At 39.2% G+C, this 17,615-nt stretch overlaps 1 protein-coding gene across 5 annotated transcripts in view; it reads right to left on the bottom strand.

The window, feature by feature from the left end:
* The window catches only part of EXOC1 (exocyst complex component 1), a 62,488-nt gene extending 58,511 nt beyond the window's left edge, over nucleotides 1-3,977 (bottom strand). For 2 of the 5 annotated variants that reach the window (XM_049630485.1, XM_049630484.1), the window contains exon 1: nucleotides 3,762-3,976. The gene's annotated coding sequence lies outside the window, so the exon portion shown is untranslated. Of the gene's footprint in view, nucleotides 1-3,599 lie in introns of all 5 variants that reach the window. The other 3 variants (XM_049630483.1, XM_049630482.1, XM_049630487.1) reach the window with 3 other exon arrangements.
* Between the last annotated feature and the right edge of the window lie 13,638 nt (nucleotides 3,978-17,615).

The following is a 17,615-nucleotide window of genomic DNA, read 5'->3' as shown; positions in this document are numbered from 1 at the left end:
ATCCACACAAAATGTTGTACATATATGTTCATAGCAGTATTATTCGCAATAGACAAAACATAGAAACAACTCAAATATCCACCAACTAATGAACTGATACAACAAAATGAATATCTACACATTGGAATGTTATTTGGTCATTAAAAAGAAATGAAATACTGATACATGCTACAACACTGATGAAACTTGAAAATATTATGCTAAGTGCAAGAAGCCAGTTAAAAGACCACATATTTTATGATTCTGTTTGCATGAAATGTTCAGAGTAGACAAACCCATAAAGACAGAATGATTTATGGTTGCTAGGGGTAGGAGCAAGGAGAAATGGGGAGTGACTGTTAATGAGAAAGGAGTTTCTTTTGGGTGATGAAAATGTTCTTGAATTAGTACTGATGGTTATATAACCTTGTGAATATACTAAAAACTACTGAATTATATGCTTAGGTGGGTAAATTTTATGGCATATGAATTATATCTCAATAAAGCTATCATAAAGAAATAGGTTTCCACTTACCTCCTTTTTCTCACTTAACTCAATGTCTTTTTTCAAATATCAACTTAAGTTAGATATTTTTAAAAATGTCTTTTCAACTTTATTTTGAAATATATATATTTGTGTATATATTACTATTTCCAATGTAAATGTGTAATACTTCATACAGGTAAGCTTGCTTAGGAAATTAACTTCTAACACCTTTTATATGGGAAAACAAAGAAATTATGAGTTTGAAATAAATGACACAGAATGAATTTTTACAATATGATGCCATTTTTGGAAGCTAGGTTATCACCTATACTTTACTCAATCTGTGAAACTTCGATCTCTGCTCCAACTCAGAAAATTGCTTTTCTCACAAAAAATCACATTTTCCAATTTTCATTCCTTTTTCACCTCATCTTAGCCTCTAGTCTTCTGACCTACGTCTCCTTCCTGTTATCATCTACCTGGCCTCTCCAAGCTTAATTTCTTTTCCACTTAGCCTGCAGGTAGCATTCACCCACACTGTCTCCTTCAATTATCTTACTCTGTGGACTTGTTCACCATGTTTTATCAATTTCCATGAACTGTATTTTTCTCCACTTCTCATGGGATACATATACCACTCAAGAAGGCCATATGTCCATGTTCACTGCATTCATTACAAGTATCTAAATCCAGTCAAAGCTAGACTTTCAGTGTTGCTTCGCAATCCTTTAACACTTCCTTTGAGGACCCCTTCCTACTCCCCATCAGTGTGCTGCAAATCTTTATTCACCTTCTTCAATTCTCAACTCTACTGTCAGCCTCCACCCTCTCTGCAAATGATGTCACCATCTACCCTGCAGAGGCTATAGAAGCCAATTTTCCCCAATTGTTTTCTTCTCCATCTCATTACATCTTCACCCATCCTAACCTCTATTCCACCTATTGCAAAAAATTTGTGTCTATGTTACTAATCACTTAATATGTTCTAGGGCCTAGACACTGCATTAAAAGCTCTACTCCACCCGATGTCCAAGATACACTGCATAACGGCCACTTTACATTTCTATCTCTGGGCTTTGTTCGTGCAATTTCCTTTTCCTGGTATTCTTTTCCCCCTAAATATTCCAACCCATTCTTCCAAGATCCTGCTAAAATGTCACCTCTTCTGTGAAATAATCACACATACAAGAAGAATAATTCCTTTTATATTTCTCAAACACTTCCCCTCTACTCAGCTAACATAGCACTTACAAACCATAATTTCTAGTTAGTTGAATTCTCTCCCACATTAAAGGTAGCTCTTTGTAGGAAAAGATCATACCTTATTCATCTGTGTATTCTTAGAACTTGGCAAAGACCTAGCAGGCATTTCAAAATTAAGCAAAATGATAGCACCAAATAACATGACAACTATAGTTTTCCTAAGATTTCCCTTTCCAACTCACATTTGTGAGCAAATGTCCAGGTTCAAAATCTGTCATATTTGATTATCCTCCTCCATTGTCAGCACGAAATCTGCTGCCACGTTCTGCTGATTTCTCATCTATATATAATTTACCCTTCCTTTCTGTTCCCACTGCTAACACACTAATCCAGGTTCACATCAACCAAGTCCATTTAACAATTCAGTATCTGGTTATCTCTTTGCAAGCTCCCGCAATCTCCAAACCCTTGATAAACAAATAATATTAAAACATAGCTTTCATCACAACATGCCACCGCTCAACATTTTCCTAAGGTTCCCATATACAAATCTTCCACTCCAAGCCCTCTGCTCAGTGCAGTCTTTAAATCTTTGCTTAGGTGCTTTTCCATGCAGGGAATATCATCTAACCAAACCCTAATTACACTTCATGGTTTATATGAAATTGATTCAATAAACATCTTAATCCAAATTGATCTCTTCTTTCAATTGCTAAGGAACTTCCCTATTTACTAAACAATCAGGCACTTGCAGTCCAATTGGTCCATGAGATCATAAGCTTAGAGATCTCAAGAACTCTCTTGAAAGAGAGAGGAAGAGGTGCTCCAGCAAGGTTCTGTCTTCTTTCTTAGGTAGTCAGCAAGTACCTCTTGAGATAACCTGAACTGAATAATAAAAACTGGTCAAATGAGTGGCTGATAGTGGCCAACGTTTACCACACCATCCCTCTTTGGACAAAATCAACAACTGAGTGTAAGGTAAGTGTAAAGCAAGAGAGGACTGGTTATACCTCATAAAGGAGCTAGGCATAATGAAAAGCACTATGGCACCCTTATTTATTCAGCAAATACTGATGCCTACTAAGGGCAATGCAGTGTTCCAGATTAGAAGCGAGTATGACAGACATGTTCACGAAGACAAGAACAGCCGTGCCTTCGTGGCATTTACATCCTAAGGGTCGAGTCTTTAGAGTATTTTCGTGTAAGTCAGGGAATAAATCACTAGAAATCCTCTAAAGCTATTTTCCAGGTTTAAGAATCCACGTCTCAGGGCACCTGGGTGGCTCAGTCAGTTGAGCTTCTGACTTCAGCTCAGGTCATGATCTCACGGTTAGTGGGTTCAAGCTCCGCATCAGGCTCTGTGCTGACAGCTCGGAGCCTGGAGCCTGCTGCTTCTGATTCTGTGTCTCACTCTCTCTCTCTGCCCCTCCCCTGCTCACGCTGTCTCTGTCTCTCAAAAATAAATAAATGAAAAAAAAAAAATTAAAAAAAAAAAAAAAAAAGAATCCACGTCTGATCACGTTCCAGAAGCAGTCAGCCACTGCCTACTGTGTTGGTTCTTGTTTCCTTAAACTCAGTTGGACCATTACACAGCGTGACAAAGTGTTTGTCAATGTGAGTGCCCGCGTGGGTTGAGCCCCGTACGCTATCGAGACAACACAGCAAACGGAGGTATTGTCATCCAGAAAACTGTGCATAGAGACAGGGGAATGCGTCTTAAAGATTTAGAAGAAATGTGTATTTGGACAAAGAAGGCACTGTTACGCCCTCCTCTCCTGGTCCACGCCAAAACACAAACGATCACGGCCGTTTTGCACAAATGAAATCTGGTTCTTATGGATGAAACCAGGAAGGGATGTGTTGAGGATTGCGGTTAGCCCGCAGGGCAGCAGGGAGTTGGTGGATGCTCCTAGCTGGCTTTGCGCCTTACCCAGACACGGGGCGAAAGGGAGGCCAGAAGAGTGAGAGGTACCCGACCCCAGACGCGGAGCCAACAGCTGGGCTGAAACGCTGCCTCAGACCTTGGCGCCCGCCTGTCTGCTAGTCTCTCCGCGCCGACGGAACTACCGGGCAGCCGCGGCCCAGGGCTTACCACAAGGCTGGACCGAGCCCGGCTGTGCCGAGGCGGGTCCTCCAAGACGGAGACAGGACAAGGCCCCGACGGCCACCGCTACTAGGATGAGCCCGTCAATTTAGCCGTGACCAGGGAGCAGCCGTTCCGCCACCACTTCCCACTTCCGGGCACGTGACAAACCACGCCGGAAGTCGACCCCGTAGAGAAGGAAGGCCAGGCGGTGATGGGCGTGGTGAGGCGGGGCAAAGTCTCGCTGGAGGGGCGTATCAAGGACTGGCAGGGGCGGGGTCTCTGTCGCTCGGAGACTAACGACACTTCGGAATTTGAGATTGTGTGACATTACTTTCCTTAAAAGAGTTATTCAGGTATTCTCCGCAACTTAATTTAAGAAGAGTTCTGATTGTTTTCCTTTTTGTATATGTAAAGCTCTGTTAACTCTAGATCCTTGCTACTTATAGCATGGAGACTGTAAATAAACTAAATCAGAATTTTTGAGGGGGGCCACCTGGGTGACTTAGTCGGTTAAGCGTCTGACTTTGGCTCAGGTCATGATCTCACGGCTGGTTCCTGAGTTCGAGCCCCGCGTTGGGCTCTGTGCTGACAGCTCGGAGCCTGGAGCCTGCTTCAAGTTCTGTTTCTCCCTCTCTCTGGACCCCCGCCCTCACTTCACGCTCTGCCTGTCTCTCTCTCTCCCTCAAAAATAAATAAACATTAAAAAAATTAAAAAAAATAATTTTTGAGGGGTGAGACCCAGACTTCAGTACTTTTTTTTTCAGTTTTTCTTTTTTCTTTTCCTTTTCTTTCTTTCTCTTTCTCTTTCTTTCTTTCTTTCTTTCTTTCTCTTTCTACTTTAAATATCTTCCAAAAAGGTCCTAATATGCAACTACGGTCCAGAACTATTGATGTAGTGAGATTAATAGTCAAAGTGTGGTCCTCAGACCAGCTGCTTGGGCATCAGCTGACGGCTTTTTAGATACTGCAGCCTCTCTGGCTCACTTCAATCTTTTAAATTTGGATCTGCATCTTAACAAGATGACACTTGTGCACATATAAGTTTGAGAAGCACAAATGATGCCAAGGTTGCTGGTTGCAAAGCAAGTAATTCATGTTCTATGTTCCTGGCACGTATTTTATGCCAGGCACCTTGATACCGGTGCAGAAGTGATTCAGACATGAATCTTACCCTGAAGAAGTTCACAGTTTGGTAGGTACAACAAATACATATAAAATAAGACACAAAATAAGTGACCAAAGAAATGTACAGGTCAGATAAGTGTGCTGAGAATTTAAAGGTGTGATTTCTTTGCTCCTGCTCAACACAGTCCTTTGCAAGTGTTCCACAGGAATCCATTCATGCCTACATTCATCTATTTGACAAACAGTGCCACCTCTATGCCAGGCACTGTGTCAGGTGCTGGAGATCCAAAAACAGGGATCCCATTCAGAAGAGGGCACACTTTCATTGGGAAAGCAGAATTAAATACATGGATAAAGTACAGTTTGGTGAGGTAAATCCCACAACAGAGATAGAAAAATGAGACTACCGTGGAACTACAAAAAAGTGATTCACTCTGTCGACTATGGATTCATTGAGAAAGGAACAAATAAGGTGCAAAGTATCTTTCAGTGTGTATCTGAATATATAATTTGGTGGAAAAAATCAGAATTAGTAATGACCTATTTGCTACTGACATTAATATGCTCAAGTTAATGCTACTTAGAATGCTTTTCAATTTCATTGAATGATTTTCCTTCTAAGAGCAGGATCTGTCTAGTCTTATCTTTATTTTTTATTTAAAAATTTTTAAGGTTTAATTAATTAATTAATTAATTTAGAGAGAGAGAGAGAGAGAGAGAGGTAGAACATGAGCAGGAGAGGGGCAGAGAGAGAGGGAGAGACAGAATCCTAAGCAGGCTCCATGCCATCAGCGCAGAGCTGGATGCGGGGCTTGATCTCGAACCATGAGATCATGACCTGAGCCAAAATCAGATGGTCAAGATTCAGATGTTTAACCGACTGAGCCACCTGGACACCCCTAGTCCTATCTTTAAAAAGATCCATTTGGCCCTTTGTGTTCAGTACTGGAACTCTTACTGTGGCCACTATTTATATGAGAATCACATGTACTATTTTGTCCTGCAAAATATGCTTTTTTTTTTTTTTTTTTACCTGTATGTTTATGGCCCTCTTGAAAGTTGGGGAGTGAACTGCATTTCAGAAGTCTGGACTTATTCCCTAAACTCCAGATTTATGTATACTGCTTCCCCAACATTTCTACTTGCATATCTGTCAAGCATTTCAAATTTCTGGGTCCAAAAATTAAATTCTCCTCTCTCCCCTCTTGGAGTTCCCCGAAGTAGAGGCTGAAACAAAGGCTTGTGTATAGTAGTTTATTTGGGGCTTTGACCCCAGGGAGCAAGACTAAGAGAAGAGGAGGGGTAAATAAAACAAGGAAGAGGGAGAGGCAATATAATGGTGTGTTATTTAATTGGTCATCACCATACTTGAATGTTTTCTTGATCTCTTAGGACCTTCTGAGAATTTTCATGAAATGAGTCTCAAACTGTCTACTGAAGGCAAGAATGGAGCCCAAAGTGACCCAGTAATAGAGTTTCAAGTTCACTCTATTCCATGTTATGTATTCTGGTGGAAATATCCCTCTCCCAACCCCTAGAGAACTAATTATTATTATCTAGCAAAACCTAAATTTGAGATTCAAGAAACATAAATCTGTAGGTGAGTCACTGATAAAATGGACCAATCCTGCTCCAGTTCCTGGGTTTCTGGAGCCATGTCTTTAGCTGTTAGGGATACTCCTTATCGGTTGGTTTTGAGCATTTACCACATCTTGTAGGACAACACCTCAATCCCAAAAAGAACATTAACTGGATTTGTAGCAAGCTATTCCACCATTTTTATGAGCCTGGCTTCTTCTGAGTGATGAGGGATATTGCAATATCAGTGGATTCCATGGTCATGTGTATATTGTCACTTGGCGGTTTTTTGTTTTTTGGGTTTTTGTTTTTGTTTTGTTTTCTTTTGTTTGTTTGTTTTTTGTTGTTTGAGGTTTTTTTGGCCATGAAATGGATTCTTTAGTTGACATAATGTTGATCAGGAATGTTTTAATAATTCTGGTGATTGTGGAATGTTGGCAGAGTCACTGCAAGCAAGACAGAAAAACCTAGACATCTGTAAAGATTTGTATTTGAGGTCATTTCTCTATCTATATAAAGCAAACAAGGAAGAACACTCTCCTAAGTTCTGGCAGCTGGGAAGATTCTTTTGTTCTTTTGTTCTTTAGATCCATCCCTGAGTGGAGCTGTAGTGCAACAGCAGTCCAATTTTGCCTACTTACCAACATAATATGCCAACCCATCTGCGAACCAAGTTTAATTTTTTAATTCCATGTTAGGTAGTCATAGGGAACTCCCAAAAGGCCATGGGCATGAGTTGATGAACAGATGTCAGTGCTGTAGAAGTAAGCGCCAGTAGTCTGAGTTACCTAGTCATGTAGGTTCCTCTTCTCTTGGATCTGCTCAGGCTCAATCCTATACCATTTCCATACTTCATAGATAGTTGCTGTGCCCATGTGCTTGTGATTTGGTGTATCTGATACTATTCAGCTCATGATATATAGCTCTAGTTTTCCCAGTGACTAGTTCTCTGCCTCAGAAGGCATGGCCTTGCAGAACATGAGGGACGTGTACTGCAACTCTCTTATTAGGGGCTTTACAGAAATTTCACCCAGTGTCTTTATCTATCATAGATCTCTATAGCACCATTAGATCTTCCAGAACAAATGACCTGAGAGTTAGGTAACTTGTATCACAGTCCTTGTGGGAACATATCCCAGTGATGGGTACTTTAGTTTTTCAACAAGTTTATTCTGATATCCTTACTTCTAAGAAAGGTATTTTAGTGATGGTTCTTTAGTCTCATGTGGTAAAGTCATATCTGATCTTTCTGTTTCTTTGTCCTCTGATTCCTTTCTCCATACACATTCAAAATTGTTATAACATCTCACTTAGCGCAGGCCATCATCATATCAAAGCTTTAAGGGAGACATCAAGGTTGTGTATTAGAACTGACTCCGGATGTCCTTGCCAAAACATTAAATCCAGAATCATAGGTGAATAGCCCAATGTCATACATTCTCCCATATACAGCCTTATAACCTGATCCCTCTGGCTTAGCACTCTAAATATTCACTCTCACAGATATGCCTCCAGTTCATATTGGTATGTGTTAGCAGTTCTGCAACTCCTTATAATGTAGTCTAGTTCAGTAGTTCTACACTGGGGTGATTTTGACCCCTAGGGGACATTCGGTAATGTCTGGAGAAATTTTTGGTTGTCATTACTGGGAGGATTCTACTAGCATCTAGTGGGTAGATGCCAGGGATGCTGTAAACAGTGTACAACACACAGAACAGTCCTCCACAACAAAGAATTGTCCAGCCCAAATGTCATAAATGCTGAGATTGAGAAAACCTGGTCTAGTTCTTCCTAGAGCAGAGACTGCAACCCCGTACAAAGGATGTGCTGAGATCTGACTGTGGTTACAGGCTTGAGGTAATGAGGGTAGTGGTGTGGATACTGAGGGAAATAAGGTTATATTAGGAGGCACTTGCATCAGATATATTCTTTGCAGCATTTCTGGACAAGGAAAGGCTTCTCTCCTTTATCAAGAGAAAGGAGACTTTTGGCACAGAGGATAACAAAAAATCTGAAGGTTTAAGAGTATAAAGCATGTCCACACAAATGTCCTCATTCTAGATCTCAGGATTCCATTATTCTCTTATTAGGGCTTTGGCTTTGACATGAGTGATGTTTTAAGGCTGTGCATTAAGACTTCTTTGTAGCTCTGCCACCCTTATGATTATATGTGGGAGCTGATGTTTAGCACGTCTGCTTTGTGGCTACACTGCCCTTGGGGCCTTGTGGCTTTCACAGTGTGCCATGATTGACTGAATACTCCCTGTCATTTTCTTTTGTTAAGATCTCCAAAGCTGTTAGCAGACATCAGCCCATCTTATAATTAGTATTGCTTTCATAATGTTGAAATACCATATCTACCACATAATCCAATGCTTCATCTTCTGTCTGCACCTTATTCCAATCTACTACAGTTGAGAGTCTTGGTAATTGTGATGTTACTATATGCCAGGGGTTATCACCACTTTAAATTTACCACCAACCACTTACTACCAGCAGGGGCCCTTATTGTCTCGTGATCAGTGATGTAGGATCAGCCTCCAAAATCCCATACTGACAGTTTCCTTTCTAGAGCCAGTTGTAGTGCCCAGGGTTCCTCTGAAAGCAGAGACTAAGACAGAGGCATCCATGCTTGTGGTTTATTTGAGAATATGAGTTCAAGGAATAGAATGAGGGCACAAGGGAAATAAAATAGAGAAAGAGGAAAAAATAGTATTATTGAGGTGACCTATACCATGGACAACTTTGATTGATCCCATGGTACCTTCTGAGCAGCCAGAAGGCACTTATGGGATGTCTTTCAGAATTCCTCACAGGAATGAAGAAGAAAGAGGAAAACATTTATCCATCACTTCCTGTCTACCATTGGTCATGATTGCACTACATGCTTCTAGTTGCACGTGGGTGTGGAGGGCTGGTTTCTTCAGGTTTCCCATACTATAAGCAAAGAGTGAGAGAGACAAGATGTTGTTATATTGCTCTCGAGAGAAGGTGGTTGATATCTGAATAGAACTGGTTACTGCCCAATACTTAGAATAGAGGGTGAGGCTGGAAGGATTTAAAGTGATACACAAAAGCTTTCTAAACACAACTTCTCTTGGGTGCCTGGGTAGGGTAGCTCAGTCAGTTAAGTGTCTGACTTCAGCTCACGTCGTGATCTCAAGGTTCGTGGGTTGGAGCCCTGCGTCGGGTTCTGTGCTGACAGTTCAGACCCTGGAGTCTGCTTCGGATTCTGTGTCTCCCTCTCTCTCTGTCCCTCCCCTGCTCATTCTCTCTCTCTCTCTCTCTCTCTCAAAAATAAATAAAAGATTAAAAAAAAATAAACACAGCTTCTCTCTCAGTTTTCTCTATTCGGGTTAAAGGTATCTCTGCCTTTGCAGCTGTTCAGGCCAGTCCTTGACTCCTCTCTTTCTCTCACATTCCACATCCAATCTTTCAAGAAATTGTATTGGTTCTACCTTCAAAGTACATCCAGAATCTGACCACTTCTCACCATCTCCATGGCTACTCTTTCCTTGATTATTGACAGTATCATGTCTCTCCTGAATTACTGCTGTCCAAACTGTCCCTTACAGCCTCCTGTGCTCTCTGTTTTTCTACCCTTATCTCCCTACAGTCTATTCTTAACACAGCCTCCAGAGTGATCCTTTTTAAAACATGAGTCAAATTGTGTTACCCTTTGCTCAGGATCATCCAGTCACTCCAGAGTAAAAACCAAAGTTCTTACAATGACCTACAAGACCTTACACTATCTGCTCCTTTCTCTGTCCACTGGGACTACTCCAGTTGATCACTTGAGTTCAGTTCCTTAGACCTCCTTGTTCCATGAAAGGTCCAGGCAAACTGGACCTTTGCACTTGCCTTTCCCTCTGCTTAGAATGATCTTCCATTAAATTTCTGCATGGCTCATTACTGCATCCTTTTCAAGTCTTTGCTTAGATGTTACCTCAATGAGGGCTTCCACAATAGCCCTATTTAAAATAGCAACCCAACTTAGCATTTTTTATCTTCTATTTTTGCTTTGTTTTTCTTCATGGTTCTTACTACATCCTGGAATACTATAACATTACATCCTGACATATATGTTATTTGTTTACTTTCTCTTTCTCTTTCTCTAGAATGAAGCTTTATGAGGGTGAGGACTTTTATTTATTTATTTTTTTGTTCACTGATGTATTTCTAGTTCCTAGAACTCATACCAATGCACTTATTATGTTCTATGTACTATTCTAAGTGCCTTACGTGTATTGATTAATTTAGTCTTTACAACAGTCCTGTGAGGTAAGAATCTTTATTATCCTCATTTTAAGACTAGAAACTGGAGGCACAGATTCATTATTTAGCCTAAGACACATCGTAAGCATGTAGTAGTAGTATTTTAATGAATATCCCTTTATGTTCCTATAATCCTCTGCATCAAGCAGACCTGAGACACAACATAAACTGATGGAAATACATCATCACTGGGTCATGCACAAGTAGGTTCAAGTCTGGTCTTTACTGGTTTAATGACCACAAGGTAAATTACTTAATTCTTCTGAGCCTCAGTTTCCTCATTTGTAAATTCAAAATAATAATCCCCATCTTTTGGGACTGTCATGAAATTTGCTGAGATATTTCTTATAAAGCACTTGGCATAGTGCTTGGCACATAGTAAGCACTCAATAACTGATAGCTGTTATTCATTGATTTAGAAGATTAAATTGGGTAGATTGATGTTCTTAAAAAATGTATAGTAGTCACTCAGGCTCCGAGATCTTGCTTCCTTTTCATAGACGGACACGTATACTGACATATATCACACATGAGGCAATCAGCAATCTCATGTTTGGATAGCATGAAATAATTTTTCTATCATTAAAAAGCTCCAAGGGAAAAGTTTCTTCCAAATGGCCAAGAGTAGTGAATATTGATGATAACAATATTGGCAGGATTACTGAAGTTAATTGTTTCCTCCCTTGATACCATGCTCCGATAAAGCAGAGGTGTGAAACTTGTGGATTCTTAATGATCTCAGAGCACTCAGAGTAAGCTGCACTTATTTTCCACATTTTGGAGGCAGGAGGGAATCCCTTTCTCCATGCCTAAAATCCCTGAGGGAGGAAGAACAGAAGTGTGCTGCTGTCTCCAGGGCTCTGCCTGATGAAACACCAATGAGTGGATAGCACAACTGGCTTTGTGGACTTTGTTTAGTGAGAAACCATAGATCTCACACAAGTGAACTTTTGCATGACCCACTTGTACGGCAGTCCACCTGTCCCTTAATTTAAATCTGATTGATTTTGATTAAGTATGAGGCCAAGAGGTCTTTATATGTTTGAAGAAATCCTATGAGTTTATATAATTTCATTTTTTCCTTATTTCTAAATTTGGGGACTTTTAGTATGTCAGTTACTTGGATTTTTCTCTTTTCTTTTTCTTAGCATTGTTTTATTATGATTCAATTATGCACATTTCTGTCTAAGGAAGCAAGAACAATTTCTCAGAGCTGTCAGGCCATTAGTATGAACACAAAGAAATCCAAGTAATTTTTTTCTCTTTTTTGGAACAATGAGAATCACTGTGCTCCACTTTCCAGATTCTTTCTTTATAAATGGCTTTAGAAGTATCAGGATGACAGAATAGTGTCTACTATTATGCACATAGTAATTGGTGTTTGTTTTAGTTTTTATTAGAAGCAGATGTAAGTATCCTCTGATAATACTTTTCATTTTTTTGCAGCTCTTTAGGAGGAAGTCATGGAGCCACTAAATGAGAATGAGAACTACCTGTATCACCATTTATTAAATAAATATCAAAAATAAATATTAGCTAGATAACAGATACACATTTGAACAACATAGGAAAATAATACAGTAAGACATACAGATACAAGGAAGGCAAAGATTGGCTTGCAGAATCACATTGTGTCTCAAGCTTTTTTTTTCTTTTTATAAAGGTTTTAACATTAATTTTTTAATATTAAATATAATTTATTGTCAAATTGGTTTCCATACAACACCCAGTGCTCATCCCAACAGGTGCCCTCCTCAATGCCCATCACCCACTTTCCCCTCTCCTCCACCCCCCATCAACCCTCAGTTTGTTCTCAGTATTTAAGAGTCTCTTATGGTTTGACTCCTTCCCTCTCTGTAACTTTTTTTTCCCCCTTCCCCTCCCCGCTGGTCTTCTGTTGAGTTTCTCAGAATCCACATATGAGTGAAAACATATGGTATCTTTCTCTGCCTGATTTAGTTCACTTAGCATAACACTCTCCAGTTCCATCCACATTGCTACAAGTGGCCAGATTTCATTCTTTCTCATTGCCAAGTAGTATTCCATTGTGTATATAAACCACATCTTCTTTATCCATTCGTCAGTTGATGGACATTTAGGCTCTTTCCATAATTTGTCTATTGTTGAGAGTGCTGCTATAAACATTGGGGTACAAGTGCCCCTATGCATCAGCACTCCTGTATCCCTTCTCAAGCTTTTTTAAATACAGTTGCTTTATTCAATGCACATATTGTGGGGTGATATTACAATAAAGGGCGTGGTGCTAAGTTTCCTGTACACATTCAGAGAAATTCTCTCAGAAATGCAGAGATCATCTCATCTAATTCTGAATCTCTTCTGGGAATTGGCCACCATGGACCAAAATATACATATTTTGACTTGAAGTAGAGGTAAATAATTCTTAGCATGACTTTGTTAATATACTCAGATCAGGTAATGGACATAGGATTTTTCTTCTCTCTGCACTTGGGGAACTCAGAAACAATGCCACTGGCAAGCCTAGACCTGCACCCTAGAAGCATAAGCAAATTAAGGGAAATATGAATGAGTACATGGGCTTGACCATACTCATTTTTGCTAAAAATCAGTTTTAATGTTGAATACTCCATCTGTTTCAAACTTATATCCCTCCTTTATCCCAAGACATTATTAAATTGTTTATCATTTTTATGGATTAAATTCAAAGGAAATATATATTTTCATATATACTAAGTAATAAGGCTTTATTAAAAATAGTCAATAAGTAACTTTCTAGTAAGTAGCACTTAAACTATACAAAGGTAAGACTGTTGTTACTATCATTATTCGGGGGCAGGGAGTATAGATAATTAATTTTTACCATTAATCAAGTCCCTTGAGATCAAGGACTTCCTAGAAGAGGTATGAAATGAGTCCCCAAGACTTTTTTTCCTCTTAGAAATGTATATAAAATCCAGTATTTCTATAGTAAGTTTATTACCTATTTTTTCACATTAACTTCAGTCTTCCAGGCAGAATATTTAAAATTGGTAGTGAGCAAAAAAGGGATAGTCAAACCATGAAATAGGAAAGTACAACTGTCATGAGAGATTCAGTAAATGTGGCCTGCAGGGAATTGTCCAGCCTGGATTGGTTATACAAGAACAATGTACAAAAACTTGATATTAGGACCAGCCATCAATAAAAAGTTAGCCCACCTGAAATAAGTTTCCATCAGCATGGTTGAAATAAGGGATTTGTTTCTGAAATCTATGGATGCCTACAAAATGTATTTTATATTTTCTTGACAGTAAAACAAATGGAGCTTGTCAATATCAGTACTGGTGGAGAATTACAAGTGTTTTGTTTGACTTAATATTCTTATCAGTGTTAATTATCAGGGAAGTTTATGATTTTTAAATATACAGTATATATTTTTAGTGTTTGTTTTTGAGAGAGAGCACTAGTGTGTGAGCACTAGTCGGGGAGGGGCAGAGAGAAAGCGGGAGACAAAGGATCCAGAGTGGGCTCTGCGTTGACAGCAGAGAGCCGGTTTTGAGGCTCTAACTCATGAACCATGAGATATGACCTGAGCTGAAGTCAGAGTCTTAACCAACTGAGCCACTCAGGAGCCCCAGTACAGTTTATGATTTTTATATTGTCTGGTTATTCGTTTAAGAGTTGTTTAAGGTAGGAAAAATTTTGGAAGCATAGTGGATTATTCATTTTCTTAACATTTCCAATAATGTTTTTCTTTTTTCCCCAATTTTTAAAAATTGTGATAAACTGTACCTAACATAAAATTTACCATCTTAACTATTTTAAGTGTACAGTTCAGTGGTATGAAGTACATTCATATTGTTGTGCAACCAGCACCAAGGTTCATCTCCCTAACTTTTCATCTTGCAAAACTGAAACTCTGTACCCATTAAACAATAACTCCCCCTCACCCTCTTCCCCCAGCCCCTAGCAATCTTCATTATTCTTACTGATGTTTTCTTCTAATAGGATTTTTAAAAATAGAGAATTGGATGATTAAAAATTCTACGTAAGACTGAAAAAATGTGTCCCTTCACGCATTCATACATATAATATCTGAGAAATAATTATATTAATTAATAATCTCCTGGCTCAAACTTTCCCAAGAAGGGAAAAATGGCTGCTCTCATATCATGAATGAAATATTCTCAGAGTTTGTGGAAACAAGTAGCCAAAGTGTCCATCAGTTCTCTTTTATCAGGACTTGGCTCCACTTATTCAAGAACTGAAAGTTTCCAAGTTCTTCCCACAGCTAGCCTTCAAGGGTAACAAGTTAGTGGACTTGCAAGATCATAGACTTATTTGCTACTTGCTTAAGGATAAAAAAATGTGTATCACTTGCAAATGGGAAGTATGACAAAAATTAAAAAAAAGTCAAAAAAAGAAATACCTTTAAAATTTAGGTCTCCTTGTTATAAAAAATAAATCTGGTTTTCAAAATGAAATCTAACTTTTTTATTTGTAAAACAGCTGTGGGGGCAGGCCCTGTATTATGTGCCATGAGGAACCCAAAGAGGAACAGCTTTTCATCATGTCTTAAAGGACCTTGGAATGAAAACTGATGACCACTGGGCGTATCCACCTTGTGAGGCTATCACTCTCTTGCCCATGCAATGCCTTGGTATGAACTTAATAAAGCACACCTTTTAATTTTTTTAAATAAAATTTTTAAATTTTAGGTAGTATATTATTACACAACCTGAATAACTCCTCCTGAGAGAGATTTCAAGAGCCCAGGCAGACATAATGCATTCTATGCTTCCATCCAGCCTCCCTATATCCATCTAGGTGAGGAAACAAAGCCAGAAGGACTCAGGCTTCCAACAGAAGTTTGTTAGATTGTGGTATTGGTATCTATTACTCCCCTGTATTCCTATTATATACATTTATATTCTTGATATGATCTTATGGTGAGTGGAGTAGACTGGCCTGCAATTTGACTTTGGACTTGGCCTAATTACTTGCTTTGACTTGGTTTGCTAGTGGACATTATATGAGCAGAACTTTGAAATGTGCTTGTGCAATTGGACATGTCTTTAAAAAATTTTTCTTTCAAAGCTTTTCTGTCTTTGACCATAAGAAGAAAAATTTTTGGGTAGTCAGTGGTCAAAGGAGGAAGAGAAATGTTGAGCAAACCTGAACTCAACCTAAAGTTGGATGCCACCCCTGTCCCGTTTAGCCAAGCCCAGCCTAGATCAGCCAAATTTCAGTAAAGCTAAAAATGCATGAGAAAGAGCTGGATACTTATTGTTTTTAGTTTTTATTTTCCATTTTATAGTTTGTTTATAGTTTCCAATTTATAGTTGTTTGTTATATGGCATCAGTGTGAAAATAGCTGTTACCTCCTGATGCTTAGAATGTAGTCAAGGGTAGAGTGTGTGCTAGGTAACTGATTTCCATGAGTGCACATGAGGGTTTATGGAGGAGGAGCCTCCCCACTGCTCCAGAACTCAGCTGAGTGATCCAAAATTCCCCTTTAGATGTGGTGCTCTTGTGTGGTGTGCAACCTGAATGCCCATATGGGTGACTCTGCTGGTCTTGGCAACTATGCTGTGGGAGTTTCAAACTGCTTATGGTGGCTAAGGTAAAGAGGAGTACAAGAAAACATATTTAAGAACAGAGTATAGAGAGGGGTGCCTGGGTAGCTCAATCAGTTAAGTGTTTGGCTCTTGAGTTTGGCTCAGGTCATGTCCTAGGATGATGAGATCAAACCCCATGTCTAGCTCCACCCTGAGTGTGGAGACTGCTGGAGATTCTCTCTTCTTTTTCCCCCTCCCCGATTCTCTCTCTCCCTCTCTCTCTCTCTCACTGTCTAAAACAAAACAAAACAAAACAAAACAAAACAAAACAAAACAAAACAGAGGGTAGAGAAATAAGACATTTAGCCTGATGAGGAACTAAACTAAAAAAAGAGTGGAAAAAAGAACACAGAAAAAGCAAAGGGGAGAGAGAGGAAACAAAATAATGCTAATGTGATCAGCTTTTTAGTAAGTACCTAAAAAGTCAGATTCCTTTATAAGAATTACATGTCAAGAAAACAAATACATAGATCTTGAGTGCCTCCTGTGTATAATCCAAAGGTGAATAAGATACTATCTTTATTCTCTTCCATAAAGACATCACTCCAGTATAGGAAGTGGTCACTTTTGTTAACCACAATCTGAACTCTTTACCTGAGAAGCAAACATGTGAGCTATATGGATCGGTTTTCATTAGTTGGAAAGGACAACATAAGACTTGGCACGGGATATATGAGATTTTTTTCCAGCATATCATCATTTGAATTGCCTGTTTTGACTAAAAGGTGTACTCAAGGTTGTACTCAGCTAGACAGTATTTCCATTTTCAATGCAACTAGGCAAGTAAGTAACTTGGTTTCAGAGAGTGAGACACCACTAACTCATTTTTCCACATTTTGATGCTGTCTGTATATGATGGCCTTGTTCATCTTTTAGCTACTTCATAGAAACCAACTTATATAGGGCTTTAAAAAATTTATTTTAGAAAACATTTAGCCTTCCTGAGAAATTGCAAAGATAGTACAGGGAGCTCCACATTTTTTATCCAGCTTCCCCCAATGCTATCATCTCATATAACCATATTACAATTCTCAGAACTAAGAAATGAACCTTAGGGGCACCTGGGTGGTGGCTCAGTCAGTTGAGCATCCATCTTCTGCTCAGATCATGATCTCATGTTTGGTGGGTTTGAGCCACGCATCGGGCTCTGTGCTGACAGTTCAGAGCCTGGAGCTTGCTTCAGATTCTGTGTCTCCCTCTCTCTCTGCCCCATCCCTGCTCACACTCTGTCTCTCTCAAAAATAAATGAACATTAAAAAAATTAAAAAAAAAAAAAGAAATTGACCTTAGCTCTCTCTTCCAGCCA

The sequence above is a fragment of the Panthera uncia genome, chromosome B1, assembly GCF_023721935.1.
Source record: "Panthera uncia isolate 11264 chromosome B1, Puncia_PCG_1.0, whole genome shotgun sequence".
NCBI lineage: Eukaryota > Metazoa > Chordata > Mammalia > Carnivora > Felidae > Panthera > Panthera uncia.
The sequence above is the reverse complement of the archived record's forward strand: the minus strand, read 5'-3'. Positions and strand labels throughout refer to the sequence as shown.